We start from the raw sequence: 18006 nt of genomic DNA on the forward strand, positions 1-18006 counted from the left end.
TGTGGGAAGTTCGAAGCTAAGTTTATAAAATTTTGGATCCCTTAAATAAAGGGACACCTTTCTAAACATCAAACACAGGTAACTGTTTTAGAAGTTGCCATAATTATTGATTAAATATAACAAATTATAATTTGAAAAAAAAAAGTTTACGGTTAGTTATAAATTTCATCCTATTTAATATTATAATTATATATTAATACTTTAAGAGTGGTAATATAGATTCCTAAAAAACTAAAGATTTTTCAACTAGAGAAAGCCTACCTTCCTTCGTAGTGTGTTCCGTACTGAATTGAAATCATCTAACTTACGATTAACTCGACTAGAGTTTCTTCCAGGCATCTCTTCAAAAAGAATTTTTATTTTTTGGCTTTTCGTATATGCAGAAATTAAACCCATTGACAATCTTGTATTAAAAGATACATAGATTCGTTATTTTTTTTTTAAAGTACCGCCTAATTACTAATTAGGGCCTATTCAAATACAATTTTTGTCATTTCACGCGGATGTCCAAGAAACACGCGGTGACAAAAACTGATGGAGGATATTCTAGACAGCAATAACTAAAAAGTAATTTTATCCCAAAATTGAGAACTGCACATTGCGCCAATAGCAAAAGCCGATAGCAAAGGCCGATAGCAAAGGTGCAAAATGCGAAAAAAATGTATGGTTAAAGCCTTAAAATCTTGTGAGTGGACCGAAATATGACGAATAAGTAGTTTTCGTGAGAGCTTTGTAAGTCTCGTGTTGTCTCACTTAAAATTACAATTCTCGTTAGCCAAGAAAATATGTGAATTTTTAAAATAAATTTATTGTTTTCAATATGATTCCCATTAATAAAAAACAACATGAGAACTCTTTGTTGGTAGGCCTCGTTTAAAGATTTTTAAATGCCCGTTGTTACGTTCGGGTTAGTTTCAACTCAAGAGACGATTCGTGTTTACTTCAATACTTTTATTCGGTCTCAATTCTTTACACATAACAGAGCAGCCCTCGTCCTAGCCGCTGACTGCCCCCCCCCCCCCCCCCACAATCGTTCACTCGCCCTTTTATACCCGCATTCGACCTTGAGATTACAATTTACAAGACATAAACACACCGGGGTTACTACACAGTAGGGTGAACTCAACACACACACACTCCCCCCTACGTTCGAGACTATTCTAACCTATTCTAACTTGACCTCAAATGACCCGTAACACCCATGGTTATAATAGTTATATGTCTTCTTCAGTTTCAGTTCAAATAAAATTTAATCACTTACGTTTTTAGCTATGTTCACCTTTCTAAAACTGTAATACATTTTTTAATGATCCTAAGAACTCACACGCTGACTAGCAAAGTTTTTAAAATATTTGCACAAATCCATTTGTATCGTGAATTTAGTGCAAATCAGTCCTAGTCCTAGAGCCTCGTGACTGTGCAGTCTTTGGGAAATTAAGGAGAAAGTACTGAACATCTTCAAATAGGATAAGTTATGATTCGTTTGAGTCCGTACATAGGCTACTTGATTTGCAGCTAACAAAGTTAGATAAACATGTTTTTTTTTTTAAAATGAAAGATGTACAGACGATTAGCTGCAAATTTGATAAGAAATAAAAATGAGGAATGATAAAATCAGGATTTAAATTTAAAACAGGGAAAAGTTTTTTTTTTTCCTTTTGACTTTCGTGTTAGCAGTTAACGCACATAAACACGCCATATTTTAAGGGTTAAGGTTTGGATCAAGGTGGGGTGAGTAATATTATTTAATTTAGTTCTACTTGCTTGTATAAAATATGGGGTAATCTATCGTTTTAGGTACGTAAAATCGGCCGAGACTAGTAATGTGAAAAACAGGTGACTCATTAAATTTTAGTAATTATTTCACATTTTTAGTAGGATTTATGTTTTGAAAGTTACAAAAATGTTTCAAAGTTTCATTAATGTACCTGTTTTTAAAAAATAAAGACTAGCGATGTTTTCATCAGATGCAACCAAGCTCAATCAATTTAGCAGCCATCCTAAGTTTTTTTTTTTTTATTTTGGAAAAATTATAGTTAGAGATTCAGGGGAAACCACTCTAACTTACAGATGGTAGCTTTTTATATAGCAAATCCTGCTAGCAAACACTGCTATTTAAAGTTAATTTCTTGCCTAAATTGATATATTTAGCCATTGATTTTTGTTTATTATTCAGTTATGTATAATATTTGACTGTAATCGTGAAACAAGTCATTAAATAGAAATTCAAAATTTGCTCCGCCCTTTATACGAATCCTGGCGAAAATAGATTATTTTGCTAAAAAAAATTACCAACGGGAGACAAATGGGAAAAACTTGTGTTCATAACATAACATGATAACTTTCCCTTTTTTAAATCCATTTTCAAATTGAAATAGTTTTATTAGAATGCCACAGATATAGGACAAATGAATTTATCATGGACAGAGTAATTGAAATGGATTGTTCTACCTTTAGTTATTTATTATTATTATAGTCTCGAGTTCGAATCCGGGTTCAAATCAGTAGACCGTCCCTAAGTACACCCAACTCTGATGGGTACCTAACTCACGTTAGGGAAAGTAAAGGCGGCTGGGCATAGTGCTGACCACACTATCTCTACATATGCCGAGGTCACAGAAACAACTGAACTCTACTTCACTTGCCCCATAGACTGTCAGGTTTGAAAGGGAAACTTTACTTTACTTTAAATCGTAACCATGCAAACATGATGGTCTACGGATTGCCCAAGATTGTCAACTAATTTTTGTAAAACATTTTACTAAAATATGGAAATACAAGCGGTTTGCTTTAAAGTTTAAAGTCGCACATTTTCTCTCTTCAACAGGGGCCTGTCCTTGTCTTTCCTGGTCCATTTCCTGTCAAGTTTAGGACAGAGGGCGTGCCTTTGTTTTTCCTACTATATTTCCTGTCAACTCTAGAACAGTGGGCGTGTCCTCACCTTTCCTGGTCCATTTCCTGTCATCTAGAAAAGCGCAGCATGTACATGCTGAATGACGTTACTAAATATAGAACACGCGGTACAAAACACGTGCGCACGTGCCTGGGGAATGTAGGTCAGTGCAAGAGTGATCTGTTTTATTGACCGCCGTGGCTGGCAGAGATTTTCTTACGTCTAAAAACGTTGTCAATGAACACACTGAAACATACGACACCGACGTCTAAAAACTTTGTCAATGAACACGCTGAAACATGAGACACCGACGTCCAAAAACTTTGTCAATGAACACACTGAAACATGAGACACCGACGTCCAAAAACTTTGTCAATGAACACACTGAAACATGAGACACCGACGTCTAAAAACTTTGTCAATGAACACACTGAAACATGAGACACCGACGTCTAAAAACTTTGTCAATGAACACACTGAAACATGAGACACCGACGTCTAAAAACTTTGTCAATGAACACACTGAAACATGAGACACCGACGTCCAAAAACTTTGTCAATGAACACACTGAAACATGAGACACCGACGTCCAAAAACTTTGTCAATGAACACACTGAAACATACGACACCGACGTCTAAAAACTTTGTCAATGAACACAATGAAACATACGACACCGACGTCTAAAAACTTTGTCAATGAACACACTGAAACATACGACACCGACGTCTAAAAACTTTGTCAATGAACACACTGAAACATAAGACAGCGACGTCTAAAAACTTTGTCAATGAACACACTGAAACATACGACACCGACGTCTAAAAACTTTGTCAATGAACACACTGAAACATACGACACCGACGTCTAAAAACTTTGTCAATGAACACACTGAAACATACGACACCGACGTCTAAAAACTTTGTCAATGAACACACTGAAACATACGACACCGACGTCTAAAAACTTTGTCAATGAACACACTGAAACATACGACACCGACGTCTAAAAACTTTGTCAATGAACACACTGAAACATACGACACCGACGTCTAAAAACTTTGTCAATGAACACACTGAAACATACGACACCGACGTCTAAAAACTTTGTCAATGAACACACTGAAACATACGACACCGACGTCTAAAAACTTTGTCAATGAACACACTGAAACATACGACACCGACGTCTAAAAACTTTGTCAATGAACACACTGAAACATACGACACCGACGTCTAAAAACTTTGTCAATGAACACACTGAAACATAAGACAGCGACGTCTAAAAACTTTGTCAATGAACACACTGAAACATACGACACCGACGTCTAAAAACTTTGTCAATGAACACACTGAAACATACGACACCGACGTCTAAAAACTTTGTCAATGAACACACTGAAACATACGACACCGACGTCTAAAAACTTTGTCAATGAACACACTGAAACATACGACACCGACGTCTAAAAACTTTGTCAATGAACACACTGAAACATAAGACAGCGACGTCTAAAAACTTTGTCAATGAACACACTGAAACATACGACACCGACGTCTAAAAACTTTGTCAAGGAACACACTGAAACATAAGACAGCGACGTCTAAAAACTTTGTCAATGAACACACTGAAACATACGACACCGACGTCTAAAAACTTTGTCAAGGAACACACTGAAACATGAGACAGCGACGTCTAAAAACTTTGTCAATGAACACACTGAAACATAAGACAGCGACGTCTAAAAACTTTGTCAATGAACACACTGAAACATGAGACACCGACGTCTAAAAACTTTGTCAATGAACACACTGAAACATGAGACACCGACGTCTAAAAACTTTGTCAAGGAACACACTGAAACATGAGACACCGACGTCTAAAAACTTTGTCAATGAACACACTGAAACATAAGACAGCGACGTCTAAAAACTTTGTCAATGAACACACTGAAACATAAGACAGCGACGTCTAAAAACTTTGTCAATGAACACACTGAAACATACGACACCGACGTCTAAAAACTTTGTCGATGAACACACTGAAACATGAGACACCGACGTCTAAAAACTTTGTCAATGAACACACTGAAACATGAGACACCGACGTCTAAAAACTTTGTCAATGAACACACTGAAACAAGAGACACCGACGTCTAAAAACTTTGTCAATGAACACACTGAAACATGAGACACCGACGTCTAAAAACGTTGTCAATGAACACACTGAAACATGAGACACCGACGTCTAAAAACTTTGTCAATGAACACACTGAAACATACGACACCGACGTCTAAAAACTTTGTCAATGAACAAATGAACACACTGAAACATACGACACCGACGTCTAAAAACTTTGTCAATGAACACACTGAAACATGAGACACCGACGTCTAAAAACTTTGTCAATGAACACACTGAAACATGAGACACCGACGTCTAAAAACTTTGTCAATGAACACACTGAAACATGAGACACCGACGTCTAAAAACTTTGTCAATGAACACACTGAAACATGAGACACCGACGTCTAAAAACTTTGTCAATGAACACACTGAAACATGAGACACCGACGTCTAAAAACTTTGTCAATGAACACACTGAAACATGAGACACCGACGTCTAAAAACTTTGTCAATGAACACACTGAAACATAAGACAGCGAGCAACAAGAGAATATGCTGGTAGCTAGGCAGGCAATAATGTTGGATATAGGGTATCGAGAATATGATAGACACATTGTGTGTCAAGAATCGGACGGACACATTGTGTGGAGAATCGGACGGACACATTGTGTGGAGAATCTGACGGACACAATGTGTCGAGAATCTGACGGACACAATGTGTCGAGAATCTGACGGACACAGTGTGTCAAGAAAGTGTGGCACTGTGTCGAGACCTCCACGCCAGTGTTTCTTCCGGGCTTTTTTCTCCGGGGGGGGGGGGGGGGAGGCACTTGATATTTTCGGGGGGACGGTCAACATTTTTCGGGGGTGGGGGGCGGACGCTAGTAAAAGTGTATGTTTACTATACAAATTCCATCTCGTTCCGGGGGGGGGGGGGTGTGGTAGACTTTCTTCGAGGGGGGTGGGAATCAGAACCCCCCCCCCCCGAAGAGATGCCAGGAAGAAACTCTGCTCCACGCCATCATATTTCACAGATAATCCAAACTACAGCAAAGTTTTAAAAATTATATTCACAAGAGCAGATAACTGAACACTGTTCTGACGTAACATCAAGAAAATAGCTGTAATGACAAATTGATTGTTCAGAGATCAAATTATTTACGACGTTTTTCTATTATACACATTCAATTATTTATAGCATTTTGACATAAGTTTAAACATACATCATTCTAAACATACATCATTCGTATGTAAATTAACCGCCGTTTTCTTCTAACTGTACAACTAGCACATACTTTTAGCTGAAGTTACAGGTAATACCACCCGTGTAATACTTATAGAATTTACTTTAAATTCAAAAGATCAAAATGATATTTACAGGTATTATTTGATTTAGTCCTCGTTTCCAAATAACTTGTTTTTTTTTCTTGTACAATTTTAACCTCACCACTTCTCCATTCTCATACATCGTTACCTAAAATGACGTCGTCACACTTCGGCCTTATACCCCCCCCCCCCGCCCCCTCCCCCAACCTTTTCAAAATTTGCGATTTGTTTTTTAAAACAGGAATTTCTTTCTAAAATATTAACCAAGCTGGGTCAAGATTAAATCTGCTGATCAATTTTTCAAACAATCAAATTTTTTTTCATAATAAGAAAAAAAAATGAAAAATATGAAATAACTGCTAAAATTCAATTAAATTGTTATCAGTTTTAAATTGCAAAAACGCCGCCCCGTCTCCCTCGCCACCCCCCTACTTGTTATGTATGACGTCATTTATCGGCAACGACCCCCTATTTGTGTTATCTACCTGTCAAGATCTTCAATTTTCCTTTAATTTTTTTAAATGAACAATTTAAATTTTAAAAACCTATTTCTTTCCCGATCATCAACGACCGACCGCACGTGAGATGCCGGGTGGTTAAATTAAATTCCTCCTCTCAAGTTTGACATTTGGCTATCTGGACGTATTATTTACTGGGATAGTTAGCAGCCCGTCCTATTAGCACCGGTGTGGAGGCTGATCGATGTTGTTAACGCTAACACTTAACTAAACACGTGCGCCGTGAAAATAGCCAGATTGTGATGGCTTGATTTGAGCTGAACTTTTTGTTTGAGTAGTTTCACGTCATCAGTTGAGAGTAGCTTGCTGTCTCTCAGAGTCGCAATCATACGTGTGTAATGGGCAATTGACCAACACACTTGTGTAATGGGCAATTGACCAACGCACTTTTGTAATGGGCAGTTGACCAACACACTTATGTAACGGGCAATTGACCAACACACTTGTGTAATGGGCAGTTGACCAAACCAGTTCTGTAATGGGCAGTTAACCAACACACGTGTGTAATGGGCAATTGACCAACACATTTGTGTAATGGGCAATTGACCAACACACTTGTCTAAAGGGCAATTGACCAACGCACTTGTGTAATGGGCAATTGACCAACACACTTGTGTAATGGGCAATTGACCAACACACTTGTCTAAAGGGCAATTGACCAACGCACTTGTGTAATGGGCAATTGACCAACACACTTGTGTAATGGGCAATTGACCAACACACTTGTGTAATGGGCAATTGACCAACACACTTGTGTAATGGGCAATTGACCAACACACTTGTCTAAAGGGCAATTGACCAACACACTTGTGTAATGGGCAATTGACCAACACACTTGTGTAATGGGCAATTGACCAACACACTTGTGTAATGGGCAATTGACCAACACACTTGTGTAATGGGCAATTGACCAACACACTTGTGTAATGGGCAATCGACCAACACACTTGTGTAATGGGCAATTGACCAACACACTTGTGTAATGGTCAGCTGACCAAACCAGTTCTGTAATAAGCAGTTGACCATCACACTTTTGTAATAGGAAGTTTACAAAACCATGTCTGTAATGGGCAGTTAACCAATACAGTTATGTAATGGGCAGCTGACAAATACAATTCTGTAATGGGCAGCTGACCATCACACTTTTTAAGGTGCAGTTAACCAACACACTTTTGTAATGGGCAGTTGACCTAGTGACCAACAATTTGAATCTAAACAATTTGACCAATAACGCCAACTGATCTAATAGATTGTGTGACTACGAGCATTTTTTTGTCAGATTAGTGCATTAGATTTTATTATTTGTCTGACAAATATAACAGAATTATTTACACTAATTATAATTTTGTAAAAATTACGCACTAGTTTGCCCTGAATACGTCAACTTGAAATAAGACACATACGTTCATATGAGGATTTTAAAATGGTGAGGGCATTCCGTGCATCTCTACAGCTATAAATGTTGTAATTATCTTCTTATTCTTACATTTCCACATCAGGATAAAAAAATTCTAATATCCAATAAAGCCAGTTAAATTCTTCCTAGACGTTTCCAAAGGGAATTAATCTAATTATATAACATTCTAAATATTCGAGAGGTACAGAGAAAGGTCTGAAAAAATGTTTAATTAATAGGCCGATGTTTAATTTTCGAAATCAACGCGAATAATAAATGCATTTAGATAAATGCAGGTGGATGGACGGATGGACGGATGGACGGATGGAAGGATGGAAGGATGGATGGATGGATGGATGGATGGATGGATGGATGGATGGATGGATGGATGGATGGATGGATGGATGGATGGATGGATGGATGGATGGATGGATGGATGGATGGATGGATGGATGGATGGATGGATGGATGGATGGATGGATGGATGGATGGATGGATGGATGGATGGATGGATGGATGGATGGATGGATGGATGGATGGATGGATGGATGGATGGATGGATGGATGGATGGATGGATGGATGGATGGATGGATGGATGGATGGATGGATGGATGGATGGACGGATGGACGGATGGACGGATGGACGGATGGACGGATGGACGGATGGACGGATGGACGGATGGACGGATGGACGGATGGACGGATGGACGGATGGACGGATGGACGGATGGACGGATGGACGGATGGACGGATGGACGGATGGACGGATGGACGGATGGACGGATGGACGTTTGGACGGATGGACGGATGGATGGATGGACGGATGGGCGGATGGACGGATGGACGGATGGATGGATGGATGGATGAATTGGATGGATGGATGGATAGATGGATGAGCGGATGGAAAGATGGACAGCCTGTTAGACGAAAGTATAATATACTACTCATTACAGCTCTACAAATGTATTTGTCAGAAATAGTATTAGTAGTCTATATAATACACATCTTTACTCACCAAAGGTCATCGACCCCAGCTTTACTCAATACAATTCTGCTCCAGAAAGAATGCGAAAAAAATAAACCCAAAAATACATTAAAAAATGCAAGCCACCCCCCCCCCCTCCCTCAGAAGTAATCCTTTGAATTATCGGAGCAGAAGACGCCCTGTGTACAATTTCTTGGCGACGATTCCAGATGATTTCACCTGCGTGTATTGTTAGAGTCTAGAGTCATGGCTGACTGCAAGACATGATTACACTGTATACATCAAGGTGGGAAGAAAGGGGAGAGATTCATGACATCTGGAGAAAGTGAAGAGATTCATGACATCTGGAGAAAGTGAAGAGATTCATGACATCTGGAGAACTTGGAGAGATCCATGACATCTGGAGAAAGTGAAGATATTCATGACATCTGGAGAACGTGGAGAGATCCATGACATCTGGAGAAAGTTTAGAGATTTATGACATCTGGAGAACATGGAGAGATCCATGACATCTGGAGAAAGTTTAGAGATTCATGACATCTGGAGAACGTGGAGAGATCCATGACATCTGGAGAAAGTGAAGAGATTCATGACATCTGGAGAACGTGGAGTGATTCGTGACATCTGGAGAAAGTGGAGAAATTCATGACATCTGGAGAAATGGAGAACGTTGAGAGATTCATGACATCTGGAGAAAGTGAAGAGATTTGTGACATCTGGAGAAATAAAGAACGTGTAGAGATGTGTGACATTTGGAGAAAATGAAGAAAGTCATGTCATCTGGAGTATGGAAAAGTGGAGAGATATGACATTTGGTGAAAACGAAGAAAGTAATATCATCTAGAGTGAGTATGGAAAAGTGGAGAGATGTATGCCATGTAGAATATGCAGAAAGTGAAGAGATTTATGACATCTGGAGAACATGAAGAGAGTCATGACATCAGGGTGAAGTGAAGGGTTATGACATCTGGAGTATTGAGAAAGTGAAGATGGTCTTGACATCTGGGAAAGTGAAGAGAATTGTTTTCATTTACAATATTTTACCTTAATCGTGCGACTGTTTCAGAGAAAATTGCTAGGCGATGCGTTGATGAAAAATAAAATACTCATTTTTAAATCGCATGCTTTGTTGTTTTCTTTACCGTTTGACTCTAAGTTTAATCAAAACTTTTAAAAGATGTTTTAAATTTTAGAGGATTACTTTTAAAGCTTTTATTATTTTTTTAATTTTTTTTTTTTGTGTGTTTAAAAAATGGGGCGACGCAGCGACCTTTAGCAAGATTTGATGACAAGATTTGATGACAAGATTTGATGACAAGATTTGATGACAAGATTTGATGACAAGATTTGATGACAAGATTTGATGACAAGATTTGATGACAAGATTTGATGAAAAGATTTGACGACAAGATTTGATGACAAGATTTGATGACAAGATTTGATGACAAGATTTGATGACAAGATTTGATGACAAGATTTGATGACAAGATTTGATGACAAGATTTGATGACAAGATTTGATGACAAGATTTGATGACAAGATTTGATGACAAGATTTGATGACAAGATTTGATGACAAGATTTGATGACAAGATTTGATGACAAGATTTGATGACGAGATTTGATGACAAGATTTGGTGTAGGGGCTGATGTGGATAAACTTCATTGGCTGGAACACACTGCAAACACAACACATCAAGAGCACAGCAAAAAACATCAAGAACACAACACATCCTTCTTGAGCGTTGATCGATCAACTTAAGTGCCAGTTTACCCGGGTATTAAATTATCGCCTGCATGTTTGATGCCCTAGTTCGTACCTCGAGTCACAGTTCGTTAGCTAAATCAATGGTGTTTTGTAGTCAATACATTTCGTCCATTTTCTCCATACAGAACTTGTAGCCTGTAAGCCTGGTATATTAGATAAAACGATCTGCCTTGCTGGTACTTTTAGCGCTGATTGGGAATTTTGCATGACAGCATCTGATCATACAGGGGAATCGATTTCCCGCTTAATTGGACGTGAGTCATTACCTGTTTTGACCATTGACTTAATGGGCGACAAATTAGTGTCAATTTACAAATACAGATTTGTCGTCAATTTCCTTTGATAGTCCAGGGCCTAATTGGATCACTTTGTTAGATTGGGAGCTAACTAGGTCAGTTTGTTAAAACAGTGTCTAGTTCAATCCTCTTGTTGAATCGGGGTCAAATGGTTTATTATTTTTTAGCAATAATAAAAAAATTAACCTAACATTTTAGCTTAAGTTCGACAGCGTGGTCGGATGGTTCAGCTAAGGACTGATATGCTGTAAATCTTGAGTTCGGATTCCGGGATCGAGTCTGTAGGACGTCCCTGAGTCCACCCAGCTCTGATGAGTACCTGACTCACGTTAGGGAACTTTATGAGGCAGGGCTTAGCTCTGAACACATTATCCCACTGTATGCGAGGTCATTGCAACATATTAACTCTACTTCCCCTGCTCCTTGTGTCCTAAAGACACAAGCAAAAAAAAAGAAAATGATGATCAGCTTAAGTTCAGCAGATAATTGATAAGCTTGTTTGTTTCTATTTTGTGAACTAATTTTACTCTTGTAATAAACAATGTGTTACAAATGCCAGACTTACCTTGAACATCTTATATCGCACTCCACCCCCTCCCTTTAACTGAGTACAATATACTGACCGCCCCCACCCTTTAACTGAGTCCACTATATACTGACCGCCCCCACCTCTTTCACGAAATCTACTCCAGCTACTGGTAGTGTGAGTAATGTGAGCTAGCATGTGACCTAGGGGTCAAGGACTTCCTCACCCGACATTGATTGAATGAAACCCTCCAACACTCCGTATCTCAGGGAAGACACCATCCCTCCCGCCATGTCACTAATGCCCCCCCCCCTCCCTCCCACTCCCCCACCCCCCGGGCGATAAGAGACTACCCGTGTCGCTGTGTGTCGCTGTGAGCGCGGCCGTGGGCTCGGCCTGAGACAACTCGACTCACCATCATCTCCCCTCCCTCTCCGCTCACCAGACAAGGTGGAGCGCGCGTGACGTCGCTCACTTCCAGGTGGGAGAAACCTGTCATCTGTGACCTGCTCTGTGACCTGCTCTGTGACCTGCTCTGTGACCTAGTTTCTTACTGGACTGCATGGATTACCTCAGGACCTGTTGAAGTAACTACACGGTACGTCATACGTTCTGTCTAGTATTTCTGCGAGTCATGTGGTTTTTGCTCATTACATAGCACTCACTGGTATTCATTATACATATATGTAGGTATATATATATATATATATATATATATATATATATATATATATATATATATATATATATATATATATATATATATATATATATATATATATATATTTATTTATATATATATTTATATATATATATATATATATATATATATATATATATATATATATATATATATATATATATCTTCACGGGGGGGGGGGGGGTAGATGCGGCATGCGTTCTGTGGCACCATTTAGGGTTTGACATCGCATTTAAAAAGTTGAAAACTTTACTGTCAAAACTATGCATCATTCAGTAAAAATAATAAAATAGCAGAAGAGACAGATGTGACACCAAAACCAAAATGCACAATTGTTGAATGGTGTGAGGTGACATCCTCATGTACATCACGTGGTGACACCCGACCAACGGGTGCTACTGGTGTTGAGGACCCCGATGTCTAGTTAGACATCCCTAATACATGTATCCCTAATATACATACCTGATATATACATAATATATCCCTAAAACATCCTTTACGATTTATTACTATTTTGGTTTTCATGTGTCTATGTTATCAAAGCAGAACTTTTAAAAAATGTATCCTCTAACCAACGCAATCTAATCGAGTGACTCACCACGGGCGATTACTGTCTTCTGTGAATGTCACATGACACAAGCACGTGAATGCTAAGATTTATTATTTATCGTGGTCGCTGTTCAGTTTTCACAAGTCATTTGATCATCAGATCATCAAATATAGCACATAGGCTCGAAGTAATACGTTTTACACACAGTGGGCTTTGGGCTGATTGGGCTTAGTTTCCAAAGCCAACGGTTTGAGACTTTTTTTCGGGGAGGGGGGTACTTGAAACTTTCGGGGGCGGGGGGGGGGGGGGCGGATAAAATATTTTCCGGGAAGGGGGGTAGACACTGGTAAAGGTGTGTATTGTATTTTCTAAATAAATCCTATTTCGGGGGGGGGGGGGGGTAGACTTTCTTCGAGGAGGTGCCCCCCCCCCCCCACCAAGGATGTCTGAAAGAAACAGTAAAGGCGTAGACAGAATTTTCTTTCGGAAGGGGGGAGGTTGATGAGTTGTAAACCACCAAAACTTCCCTGCATATAACCTACTCCAATCCCATTGAACCTTGATTTATTTTTATTTCTAGCCAGATGTACCGAATATTATGAATTAATATCAAAATACACATTCAGCAGATGAAGGCCATCAATGCGATGCTATTTTTAGTCCTGTGTTAAAAATATAATGTTTGTCCAATTAACAAAACGTGGCCTGGAATTAACGATTACTATGAGGATAATGACAATAAAAAAATTTATTGCACTTTTCAACGTTTTTTGTTTTTTTGTTTTTCAAAACGGGCTTTAAAAATATCTCGGCATTTAAATAATATTTTTAATTTTCATTTTCGTTTTGTTTCTTCTCTTTTGTCCGTGTCCTAGTTTTTCAAGATTGATGCACGAGCTCAGTTCGATCTAGAGCAGACGACACTCTGCCTGGTGTTGGGCTATCTGTGTACATTTGTAATACTCAGTTCAGTTTTTTAATTGTTTGGAAATGTGATTAAAAAAAACTAAACCAAAAAGCAAAAACGAAACAAAATATCTTTTTAATACAAAATGTGAAAATGTATTTGAACACAATGCGGACGATCTAGTGTAAGAGTAGACGAGAGATTATTGATTAGGTCTATACAAGATAAGAGTTGTGGATAGGATAATGGATGTTCTGTAATACCGCCAAAACCAGGTCGTTACTATGGAAAAGATGTCGTCCAAAAATAGCAAAGCTTGTTTTCATTATTTTAAAAAAATGGCCACTGTGAGTAAAGCGTCATGGGTTACCATTAGCATTTAATACAAAAGATGCATTCCGGATTTAAAGTTGTGATAATAATAGAAACTTGTTATTCGTAATTTAGTGATGTATCGAAATATGTAACAATAGTAAACAAACGATGTTACAATAAGATATAATTTACAATGGAACACTACACCAATGTGAAATCATATAAACTGTGTACTTGACATGTTGCCTAGCAACTAGCGTAAGACCACAACAATGATAACTTTGATTTCCCCCCCCCCCCCCCCCACACAACCCTCAAATGGAAGCAAGAACCGTTGATTAGATTAGTAATTTGTATATAAACTATTTTTTATATAGATACATTCAATAATTCATTAATTAAGCTAAATCCACAATTCTAATTTACAACCAAACTCCCGACTTGTATTGAATGTAGAACTAAAGAATTCAATCGCATAAATAAACTTTAATGGAATAGATTTTTCTGACTAAAATGACAATACATAAAATATGTATTTTAACTTCCTAACAAGACCGACAGTTTCACAACCAAACAGCTGATGTCTGTGATTAGATCCAGTGGCGTAGCGAGGTCTCGCGTCACCCGGTGCGGCACTTAATGGTGTCACCCCCCCCCCCAGAGGCGTAGCGACCCTTCCCGGGGACAAACTTTCAAATTTTCGATTCGAACCCCCCCCCCCTCAAACTATCAATTTGCACCCTCCCCCTCAAGTTTTTCCCTATATATTTTGCTATTTTTTGCCTTGGTGTCACCCCCTAAATAATGTCACCTTGTGCGGTCCGCACCCCCCTCGCCACGCCTCTGATTAGATCTATATGTTTTTGTCAAAATCGAGGCATTTTTTTCCAAATTAAAAGACGTACAGAAATACTTTCTTTCTTCAGATAGAGGCATAATTAATCTAATCTCAAGATAGTCAACAGAGACCTAATCTATCTGATCTAAGGATAATCCATAGACACCTAATCTATGGGGTCATCCATAAATGACGTCACGATTTTTTGGACTTTTACCTCCCCCCTCCCCTCCGTAACACATCGTTACAAAAAGCCAGACACCCCCCCTAAATGACGTCACACCTCAGCCTACAACCCTTCTTAAAATTGCAGTTGAGTTTTTCTAAAATCATCGATATTTTCCAAAATCTTGTCTGAACTGTCAACAGAGTATTTAAATAAATTCCTATTACAATTTATTAAAACAGTTTTCTAAAACGGGAAATAATGTCTAAAATTCGTTTTCTAACATTGCTTTTTTTATGATGCAAAAGTGTGACTTCACATCATCTGAACCCCCCTCCCCCTCATCACACACTCACAAAATTACGGACCCCCACTCCCCACTACGAGTGTGACGTCATTTATGGACGACCCCTATATAGAGACCTAATCTATCTGTTCTCAAGATGTTGACCTAAGATGAATGACCTTAATTCGTGGACCTAAGATGTTTGACTGATGTTGACGTAATATCTCGGACCTTAAGACGTATGAGTGTAGGATGTCTGAACTTTGTATGACATTTCGCTGTCCACTCCCCCCCCCCCCCAGCTACCTGACATTTATCTGTCCTCTCCCTAAACTACCTCACATTTAACTGCCGTATCTAACGATGTCCAATTTCCAGCTTTCTAGCCTTGAGCTGTGTGGCCCAGAGTTCCCGGACGTTTTACCCAACACCCACCACAATATCACGTAGTACACCCTACCCCACCCTTCGCACACATTTACCCAACACCCACCACAATATCACGTAGTACACGTTACCACCTCCCCCCCCCCCCCACCGCACACAGTTACCCAACACCCACCACAATATCACGTAGTACACGCTACCACCTCCCACCCATCGCACACATTTACCCAACACCCACCACAATATCACGTAGTACACCCTACCCCACCCTTCGCACACATTTACCCAACAACCACCACAATATCACGTAGTACACGTTACCACCTCCCACCCATCGCACACATTTACCCAACACCCACCACAATATCACGTAGTACACGTTACCACCTCCCACCCATCGCACACATTTACCCAACACCCACCACAATATCACGTAGTACACGCTACCACCTCCCACCCATCGCACACATTTACCCAACACCCACCACAATATCACGTAGTACACCCTACCCCACCCTTCGCACACATTTACCCAACACCCACCACAATATCACGTAGTACACGCTACCACCTCCCACCCATCGCACACATTTACCCAACACCCACCACAATATCACGTAGTACACCCTACCCCACCCTTCGCACACATTTACCCAACACCCACCACAATATCACGTAGTACACGCTACCACCTCCCACCCATCGCACACATTTACCCAACACCCACCACAATATCACGTAGTACACCCTACCCCACCCTTCGCACACATTTACCCAACACCCACCACAATATCACGTAGTACACGTTACCACCTCCCACCCATCGCACACATTTACCCAACACCCACCACAATATCACGTAGTACACGCTACCACCTCCCACCCATCGCACACATTTACCCAACACCCACCACAATATCACGTAGTACACCCTACCCCACCCTTCGCACACATTTACCCAACACCCACCACAATATCACGTAGTACACGCTACCACCTCCCACCCATCGCACACATTTACCCAACACCCACCACAATATCACGTAGTACACCCTACCCCACCCTTCGCACACATTTACCCAACACCCACCACAATATCACGTAGTACACGTTACCACCTCCCACCCATCGCACACATTTACCCAACACCCACCACAATATCACGTAGTACACGCTACCACCTCCCACCCATCGCACACATTTACCCAACACCCACCACAATATCACGTAGTACACCCTACCCCACCCTTCGCACACATTTACCCAACACCCACCACAATATCACGTAGTACACGCTACCACCTCCCACCCATCGCACACATTTACCCAACACCCACCACAATATCACGTAGTACACCCTACCCCACCCTTCGCACACATTTACCCAACACCCACCACAATATCACGTAGTACACGCTACCACCTCCCACCCATCGCACACATTTACCCAACACCCACCACAATATCACGTAGTACACCCTACCCCACCCTTCGCACACATTTACCCAACACCCACCACAATATCACGTAGTACACCCTACCCCCGCAAACATTTACCCAACACCCACCACAATATCACGTAGTACACCCTACCCTACCCCCCGGACACATTTATACATCACCCCCACCCTAAACTTACCCAAGACACTCTACCACCAGCAACCACCTCTGACACCCCAATCCAACACACCCTGCACCAACCCCACCCCTGACACCCCAACCCAACCCAACCTACACCAACCTGACCATTGACACCCCAACATCAACCAGCACATACCACCCCAGCCCCCACCTCCCACACCCCACCACACATATCACCCAACCCAAATATCTGCTACACACACAACCACTTTAACAGTACAAGAACGATAACCTGTTGCCTCATTTATTGATCTACCACTAGACAAGGGGGGTAATTTAAAGAACAGGAACTATAATCGCATCGCTCAGCGCAGTTTGATGATTGACTATTAAATTAATGCCAAGATTAAATCACCTCGTATTTTTTTTTAAACTATAGTCA

General features: G+C 40.1%; 1 protein-coding gene across 1 annotated transcript in view; it reads left to right on the forward strand.

Moving 5' to 3' along the window:
* Positions 1–12324: 12324 nt before the first annotated feature.
* LOC131953042 (uncharacterized) overlaps positions 12325–18006 on the forward strand; it is a 57969-nt gene continuing 52287 nt past the window's right edge. Inside the window, exon 1 of the mRNA XM_059316027.1 lies at positions 12325–12432. The gene's annotated coding sequence lies outside the window, so the exon portion shown is untranslated. The remainder of the gene's footprint in view (positions 12433–18006) is intronic.

This window comes from Physella acuta, unplaced genomic scaffold (assembly GCF_028476545.2).
Source record: "Physella acuta isolate Inbredline_101_S28 unplaced genomic scaffold, ASM2847654v3 ptg000902l, whole genome shotgun sequence".
NCBI classification, from domain to species: Eukaryota; Metazoa; Mollusca; class Gastropoda; family Physidae; genus Physella; species Physella acuta.